Genomic DNA, 9711 nt, shown 5'->3' with positions numbered 1-9711 from the left:
CTTATCCTTGTTCCTCTTTTCCTGTGGCTTTTTTCAACATTTTCTTTATGTCTTTCATTTTCTGTAGTTTAAATGTGTGGCTAGGTATATGTGCTGTTTTAGTATTTATTAATGTTCTCTGAACTTCTTGAGTACGTGGTTTGGTATTTAACCTTTTTTGTTGTTGTTCCATAGTATTGCTTCCCCATCTTTAGCTCCTCTCTCCTTTTGACCCTATCATAGAAATTTATGTGGCAGCTAACTAATTCTTACCACCTCCGCTGCAGCTGCTCTGGTCCATGTTGCCTTTGGTTATTGCAGTTGTCTCCAAATTTTCCTTCCTGCCTCTGCTCTTGAGCTCTTCTGTCATAGCCAGAGTTTTAAATTTTTCAGTAGAAGCTTGTCATCCTCTGTTCAAAATCATCAGGGGCATCCTATTATACTAAATAAAAGCCAGTACTTACCTTGACCTTAAAGGTTAAGTTTAGTGCCTTGTTCCATGTCTTACCTTACCTCCTACTAATCACCCCTTCATTGCTCAGATTACAGTGTCATCTTGTGTTCAGAAAGTCACCAAGTATCTAAAGGCTTTTCCATCTGTCCTCAGATTTCTCTTTTACTCTATTGTTTCTAAGTCTTTGTTCAAATATCACTATTAAAAAATGTAAACCACGGGCCACATGAATTCTCTATTCCTTTCTCCTACGTGATTGTTCTCCAAAACACTTGGGTTTTGGTGTAATTTTTCAATGCTAAGATTAAGGGATTTGAGTATGCTAGCCAGTAGTTCTACCAGTGAGCTACATCCTCAAACCCTCTCTAAAATCCTTTTCCAGCTAATTTGTCTCTTTAGCAAGAGAAAGCATAGACCACACTGGAAAACAATGAAAACAAACAAACAAACCAGTTTGTCTGGAGCATTGAGAAAAAGGCAATACCTAGTCGGATGAGGCTAGAGTGAGATTTAAGGATCAGACTACACAAACTTCTTTGTAGTATTTTAGTGTTTATCTTTGTTAATATTTAGTATTTGTTAATATTTTAGTATTTATCCTTAAGAGCAACAAAAAACTTAAATGACTATAGGAATAGGGAGATTACTAGTGTCATTTGGGGGGTCAGGGGGGTCAGTTGTACAGTTTAGACTCAGTGCCTGAGTGCTGTCCTTGAGCTCTTTTACACAAGGCTAGTGCTCTACCACTTTGAGCCACAGATCCACTTCTGTTTTTTTTAGTGGTTATTAGAGATAAAAAAAAAATTCATGGGACTTTTCTGCCAGGCTAGCTTCAAACCGCAATCCTCAGATCTCAGCCTCCTGAATTGGTAGGATTACAGCCACTGGTGCCCAGCTTTAAATTTTTTGTTTTATAAAGATTTTCTAGCTTCATTATGGAGCCTAAACTGGAGGGAAAAGGATTGGGTATGACAGGGAGATTCAGGAGTCAGCATATAGCAAGTAACTTAGTCCACTAGAGTTGGTGGCCATATAAAAAGAATATTTGTGTGGGCATTCATGATTTATACCCGTAATCCCAGCTACTCAGGAGGCCGAGATCTGCGAATTGTGGTTCAAAGCCAGCCTGGGAAAGAAAGCCCATGAGACTTCTCCATTTAACTAAAATAAATAGATAGATAGATAGATAGATAGATAGATAGATAGATAGATAGATAGATAGATAGATAGATAGGATATAGAGCTGTGTCTCAAGTAGTACAGTGCTAGCCTTGAACAAAAAAGCTCAGGGACAGCACCCAGACCCTGAATTCAAGTCTCAGGACCTGTGTGTGTGTATGCATGCACACACCCACACAGAAAATGTTTGGAACTGTGATCTTTCATCAAGATAGCCATTTATAAACATCTAAGAGCTTCAAACTTAAATCTGGTGGCCAAGCTGATAGTTTTAAAGCAAGCAACTTTTAAACAGAGACTCAATTGTGGTTTCCTCCCTCCCTCCCTTCCTTTCAATACTAAGGCTTAAACTCAGGGGCTGAACTCAGCTTTTTCAGTCAAGGCTGGTACTCTACCACTTGAGACACTGCCATGATCTTCAGATCTCAGCCTCCTCAGTAGCTAGGATTATAGGTGTGAGCCACTAGTACCCACCTTTAACTGTAATTTTCTAATGTAACTTTTCTTTTAAAGAAAACTGCCTTTATTCTATCAGTTATAAAAATTAACTGATACAGAAAAAATTTAGTCAGCTGGAGAGTAAAGAAAACCCAAGTGCTATTCATGAGAACTGGTAGCTCCTCTGGGAGGGAACCAGGATACAATCAGAAACGAACACTGTAAATTAGAGCAAAACTAAGGTGGAAAAGGCTATGCCAAGTGGGGCTGGGAATATGGCCTAGTGGTAGACTGCTTGCCTCATATACATGAGGCCCTGGGTTCAATTCCATAGCACCACATGTATAGAAAAAGCCAGAAGTGGTGCTGTGGCTCAAGTGGAAGAGTGCCTTGAGCAAAAAGAAGTTGGGGACAGTGCTCAGGCCATGAATTCAAGCCCCAGTACTGGCAAAAAAAAAAGGCTATGCCAAGTGTCTAATGGCCTCAGGTGTGAAACCAAATTCCTATATTATTTAGACTGCTCCAGAAAGAGGTAATAAGATGTGGGAAAGGGACTGTTTTCAGTGATAGCCATATTTTATCAGGAAAATTGACAAAACAGGAAGTTTAAAAATGAATTTTTCCATCTGACTTTATTTCCAGGTGCACTTTTGTTTGTTTTGTTTTTCTTAAAATTCAGTACTTTTTTTTTTTTACATAAATGACATGTATCGGTATTAGGAAATATACAAAAAACCTACATCTAGTCTAGGGTAGATATATTTATTTTTGGTAACATACATTAAGTAGCACTAGGTAGCTAACATGAAAAGCACAGAACTGTAACTACCATAGCTGCCATGGACTTGTCTTTCTGGCTTAGCACAACATTTTAAAATTAGCTACAATATTGATTCTCTCACTCTAAGGAGTTGTAAGGAAAAAGCTTTAGCTTCTATTTATTCATTTATTTATGTTTGTGCCAGTCCGGGAGCTTGAACTCAGGTTTAGGTTCTGTCCCTGAGCTTTTTTTGCTCAAAGCTGGCACTCTACCACTTAAGCCACCGCTGTATTTATGGTTTTTGTGTTTGTGTTTGTTTTTCCTTTGTAGTATTGGAGATAAGAGTCTCATGGACTTTGCTGCCCAGGCCGGCTTCAAAACTGCAATGCTCAGAACACAGTCTACTGAGTATCTAGGATTACAAGCTTGAGCCACAGCAACTGGCACAGAGTATTAGCTTCTTACTTAAATGATGTTATATTATTTAATTAGTATTTGATAATGTTATATTTAATTAATATTTAATAATTAATATTTCATCCCAACTACTTTTTTTTGGCCAGTCATGGGCCTTGGACTCAGGGCCTGAGCACTGTCCCTGGCTTCTTTTTGCTCAAGGCTAGCACTCTGCCACTTGAGCCACAGCGCCACTTCTGGCCGTTTTCTGTATATGTGGTGCTGGGGAATCGAACCCAGGGCCTCATGTATACAAGGCAAGCACTCTTGCCACTAGGCCATATCCCCAGCCCCCCCAACTACATTTTCTTAATAAGGAATTTGGATATTAATGAGGGAAATGTTTTCCTAGTTGTAAGTTGTTCTGAAAATGTAGAATCTTGTAGAAAGCTCTTGTGTCTAATTAGATAGTTTAATGTTGGTAGTTAAAAATCACACAAATAAAAAGTATTCATTTGCAACAGTGACAAGCATTAGTAAGGAAAAACACCTGTACCTGTACAATGCGAATATAGGAAGTTTTTGACTCAAAGGGATCAGGAAAGTATGACTTTTGGGAATAATACTTATACTGAAATATGAGGACAAGAACAGGCATTGACTAAGTAGAGATGAAAGAGAGGCATTTTGTTTTATTGTTTGTCTCTAGTGCTAGGGGTTGATCTCAGAGCCATTGCTCAAGCTAGGCAAACATAATACCACTGAGCTATACCCTCATTCCCAGAATAGCTATCTATGAGATCTTCTCAAGGCAAGAAGTAAGTCAAAGCTAGGGCCAGGTAGAATGCAGAGCCTCTTTTTGTCTCAGACCATTTTCTGAACATGGTAAATGATGAGCTTAAGGTTTCACTGTCTTGGCAGACAAAAAGGATAGGAGAGAGCTTAAGGTCAGCCTATTAGGAGATCGATCCTTAAGTATCTCTGTGCTACCACTCCCCCCAAACTACAAAGAAAATGGTCTGTCTCAAATTTTGGCACTGGATTTAAGTGATAGTAGAGGTTTGGGGGACAGGTGTTGTTCTAACACTTTAGTCAGAACTCAGCCTTTATGTGAGATTTGCATCTCTAAATTATTCTTTGTAACCTAACTCCAAGACATTTTACTTTAAGAATGCAGCCTAAATTAATAATGCCCAGTAGTAGCCCTAGGCTTGACAGAAGCAAATGCATATCACAATTAAAAAAAAAAATACACCGTTCAGGAAGAAATAAGGAGCCAGGCACCTTGGCTTTCACTTGTAATTGTAGTTACTTGGCTAGATCACTTGCAAAAAGTGCCATAGACCCTCTTCTTAAAAAAATACAAAGCAGGTTACAGTGGTGCGTAACTGTCATCTCAGCTGCACTGGAAATGTAAAAAGGAAATTTGTGGCCAAGATATATGAGAAAGAGGAAGAAAGAGGGGAGGGGAGGGAGGGAGAGAGAGAGAGAGAGAGAACTAAAATGAAATACACACACATACGTACATATATATAATTTGAAGGTCAGTGAATAGGTTAGCAGTAAGTAATACTAGAAAGATAGATTAACCAAAAATACAGAAATGGAAAAATATATGAGAAGAATATTTGAAAATTGTGGCAGAAGCAGCCAGTTTTCCCTGACAAACTTTCTCCCTGTAATAATGAAGGGATGTGTTAGGTAAATGCCTATACTGTGCAGATAAAACTTCTATTTCACTGCCTTCTCCATAGTGAGGTATATGCGGCAAGGTTTTAGCAATTCAAGATGCAAGTGGAAACCGTAACTTCTAGATTGTGCCTAACTAGGCAGGAGTATGTCCTTTCATGTCCTTTCCTTCCTCTGTCTTACTTCCTATGGACTGACTGGCATGTAGCACAGTTGGTGTGCTATTTTTGGCTATATGGAAGGCAGTATTTTAAGGATAACAGAGAAAAGGATGGGAAAACTTGGCTCCCAGAATACTAAACTGCCAAACAAACCTTGAACTATCCCTTCCAATATTGTGAGGGAGAAAAGGCCTTGAATTTGTTTAAATAATTTTATGATCTCATTGTAACAGTTCAGTCTACACCCTAAATTATATGAGAAGATTTACTATTGTCTAGCCAGAATTCAAGATGTGAAGAAAAGTCATATTTGAGACGATTACAATAAAAAATGTCCCCAAACTGCTTGCAAAAGGATTTAAATTTAAGAAGCCATATGTTGCTGGATGCCAGTGGCTGATGGGAATGGTGGCTTATGTTTGTAATCCTAGCTATTCAGGAAGCTGAGATCTGAGGACTGTGGTTCGAAGCCCAGAGAAGAAAGTCCTTGAGACTCTTACCTCCAGTCAGTCACAGAAAAAGCCTGATGTGGCACTGTGGCTCAAGTGATAGAGTGCTAGCCTTGAGCAAAAGAAGCTCTGGGACAGTGCCCAAGCCCTGAGTTCAAGCCCCAGGACCAGCAACCCCCTCCCTCCCAAAAGTCAAATCCTTAGCAAGATAAATAGAAATCTAAGCCAATAAACATTTCGCAGTTAAATTTTCAGACAGTTCTGTCTCAGAAACAGCCAGAGGAAGAAGACAAGAAACTGCCATTATATTAATAGTAGCTGACTTACTGAAAGGAAAATAGAAACCAAAAAGAGAGAAACTAAGGGTACAAGAGTATCTCGCAAGAATGAAGGAAGTGTAAGGTAATGTAACAAGACATTTCAGACAAATAACAGCTGGGAATTTTCACCATGTATTGGGCATCTGTTAAGGGAATTTCCAGAAAATAAAGAAGCAGAATAAACTAAAGAAAGGGAGAAAATCAGCATAAAAACAGAAAGCAGAGAAATAGAAAAGAAGCCAACAGTGAGATATTAACAAAGCAGATAGTTTCTTAGAAAAAAAGATTAACAAACTAAAAATCCTGACAAAATTGACCTGAAGAAAAAATATATTACATATCATAAAAAAGGAGATACAACAATGTACTTTAAAGTTGTTTATTATTATTTTGGCACTAGTAGAGTTTGAATTTAGTTTGTTCTTGCTACAAAAGTATTCTACTTGAGCAGCACTTTAATCCCATAGTTAATTATTAAAATAAATATGTACTAACATTTTGTTCAGGGAAGTAGATTATTATATCTATTCTTCTAATAGTATAACCTTTTAAGACCACTTGTCAATCTTGTCCGAACATTTTCCTTTTTAGGAAAAGGATTTATAAGAGATTTTGATAAAGTTTGAAAAAGTTTTGAGAGATGAAAGATTTATTTGGGAATAAGAATGATACGTTTATTTAAAACAATTGAGTGTATTTCTATGTTACATATATATGTATTTGTGTTCCTTTCCTCTGTATGTAAGAGCATGTGGCTCTTCTGCTCACACCTGCCAATTTACCACTTGAGCCATGCCTCTAGTTCCAAAAAACTTGTTTTTGGGTTTTTTTTGCCATTCCTGGGGCTTGAACTCAAGGCCTGGGCACTGTCCCCGAGCTTCTTTTGCTCAAGGCTAGCACTCTACCACTTGAGCCACTGCATCGCTTCTGGCTTTTCCTATATATGTAGTACTGAGGAATTGAACCCAGGGCTTAATGTATCTTGAGGCAAGCACTCTACCACTAGGCCACATTCCTAGCCCATTGTTTTTTGTGTTTTTTTTGTTTGTTTGTTTTTGTTTTTTGCCAGTCCTGGGGCTTGAACTCAGGGCCTGGCCCTGAACTTCTTTTAAATATTATGCTTGTGGGAGATATAGATGTGCTCACAACATCTTTATTTTCTGGAAGAATGGTAGCAAATAGTAATATCATTAAATATCCCCAATGTCAAAATCCAGAGTATTCTAAAACCCAAAACTTTTGGCATATTTTAATTTTGAGGTTTGGGGTTTTTATTTTTTGTTTGTTTGCCAGGCCTGGGGCTTGGACTCAGGGCCTTATCACTGTCCCTGGCTTCTTTTGCTCAAGCTAGCAGTCTACCTCTTGAGCCACACCACCACTTCTGGCTTTTTCTATATATGTGGTGCTGAGGAATTGAACCCAGGGCTTCATGAAGTATGTGAGGCAAGCACTCTACCACTAGGCCATATTCCCAGCCCATAATTTTGAGTTTTTGAGCATTTAGGAGCTCAGATTTTAGATCAGAGATGCTTTACCAGTCAAGTGTATGTAAATACTTCAAAATTAAAAGCAAAACAAAATCCAAAGTCTTAATGTATTTCTAGCCTTAAGTGTTTTGGATAAAGAATGCTCAACTTGTAGCAATTTATATGTAGGTACTTGGAAGTCTACCATTCTAGACTAATACAGAGGAAAGTCCTGGGTTGATAGCTATATGCTATATAGTAACTTCTAGTAAAAAAAAAAAAAAAATTGGAGGAAGAAGTAGGGAGGAATGGAAGGAGATTGACAAATTTTAGTGGAACATTAGGTTGGCATTCCAGAATTAACATAACTACTATGTATTTGTACATACTTCACTATGTTTTTGCAGAGTTAAGATTGTCATCTTCTATAATCACAATATAATCACAAGATAGAGAGATACCAGCATAAATCTTATTTAGAAATACAGAGAGAGCTACCCAAAGAAGCAACTGAAAATCTAGAATAATTGTAGATTAAGGAGATACAGTTAAAAGCTGTTTTAGTAATACTCCTAATAGTACTAATCAAGCATGAAATAGTTGTTTTGTTGTGCTAGTGACTCAGAATCTTGTACATTCTATGCAAGTGCTCTACCATTTAGCTTAATCTTCACCCCAAGCACACACTACTTTAAAGAGACTAAGCTAGACTGAATGAAACTTTATCAAAGGAGAACAGAATAATAACTATGTAAAATTTCATTTGAAGGAATATTGAATGGAAGAGGAATTGTCTTTATTCAGTTTACAATAGTGGGCATAACTGAAATCCAGCAAGTGACCTCTACAAAGACACAGAGCAGTGTAAAAAGAACTTTCTGATTACTAGGACACCCAGCAGTGAATGAACTGTTCTGTGGAAGTAGAGTTCAGAGGGCTACATGACCGTATCTGCATGTGGTTTTTAGAGTGGAATACTACAAATGAAAGTTTCTTTTGTGTTTCAGAGATTTTACATTAACTTCTATATTTAAAGCAAAAAAGAAAAAATCCAAAAAACAAAATCTTACCTATTTGTCTAAGATTTTCATATGGCATATAAGTGTGTTGTTTTCTAGGTACTATATTTGTCAACATTGACCTTTCATAAAATCATCTTTTACCATTTGTGGTTTCCAAAATTAGGATTTAGGAGGATATTATTATTATTATTATTTTGTGACTACTGATCTCTTTTGCCTTGCTTCTGTTATGTTTACCGCTCTTCCATATTATATATTTTTCAGCTTCCAGCTATGGCTAACTTTGTCTATTTTTCCAGGTGTTTTTTACCTTTTATTAATATAGTTTGTTGACATTACATTTTTATTTGTTTATTGACAGTCCTGGGGCTTGGACTAAGGGCCTGAGCACTGTTCCTTGCTTCTTTTTGCGCAAGGCTACCACTCTACCTCTTGAGCCACAGCGCCACTTACAGCCTTTTCTGTTTATTTGGTACTGAGGAATTAAACCCACAGCTTTATGCATGCTAGGCAAGCACTCTACTGCTAAGCCACATTCCCAGCCTCTGGCATTACATTTATTACATGTTTACACTTAGATTTCCCCCTCCTGTGTAGAAAGAAATATTCAAGCCAAGTGCCTTGCAGGCCTGTAATCCTGGCTACTCAGGAGGCTGAAACCCACGGGAACAAGGTTTAGTCAGGGAAGAAAGCTACCATCTCCAAAATAACCACCAATAAGCTTGGCTCAAGCTTGGCCAAGCAAGGAAGCTGGGCATGTACATGGTTCTGAGTTCATAACTTAATACCAGCAAAAAAAAAAAAAAAAGACAAAATCCCCACCTTAAAAACAAACAAACAGACAAACAGGAAAGAGAAAGATTCAGTATCATCCATTTCCCAATAAAAAGACTAATATTCCTTTCCCTTTTCCCAATTCAGCATATTGAAATAATTAGGTCTTTTTCCCTCTAGATTTTTCCTTATACTATACAATTTAGTTGTTAACTATAATTTTTATGAATTGATTTGCTTGCCATGATTTTGTGTTCTTATGTTTATAGTTGTTTTGGTTTGAAATTCTTACTACAATATATTCAGGTGTGAATTTCTGAGATTCATTATTCATGCTTTGCATCTGAAGATTCCAAACTTTCTTAGTTTGCCTCTGTTCTTGTTTCCTCTGTTCTCTTTCTAAACTTCATTAGGTATTTGGTGGAACTTTGGGGGGTTTTCCTTTGTTGTTTTAGTCTTTTCTGTTATTGCTGTAACAAAATAGCTGAAACTGGGTGACTCAAAGAGAAGTTTATATTTGCTTACATTTCTAGAGGGTGGAAAATTCAGGAACGTGGTACCGGCATCTGCTCAGTTTCCTTGTGAAGGCTTTATAACAACAGAGGTTATCACATGGAAAGACAA

General features: G+C 37.5%; 1 protein-coding gene across 1 annotated transcript in view; it reads left to right on the top strand.

Moving 5' to 3' along the window:
• Rap1a (RAP1A, member of RAS oncogene family) overlaps nt 1-9711 on the top strand; it is a 72442-nt gene that overhangs the window by 32083 nt on the left and 30648 nt on the right. The window lies entirely within an intron of this gene.

This window comes from Perognathus longimembris, chromosome 7, assembly GCF_023159225.1.
Source record: "Perognathus longimembris pacificus isolate PPM17 chromosome 7, ASM2315922v1, whole genome shotgun sequence".
NCBI classification, from domain to species: Eukaryota; Metazoa; Chordata; class Mammalia; order Rodentia; family Heteromyidae; genus Perognathus; species Perognathus longimembris.
Note: the sequence above shows the minus strand (reverse complement) of the source record. Positions and strands in the feature narration are given on the sequence as shown.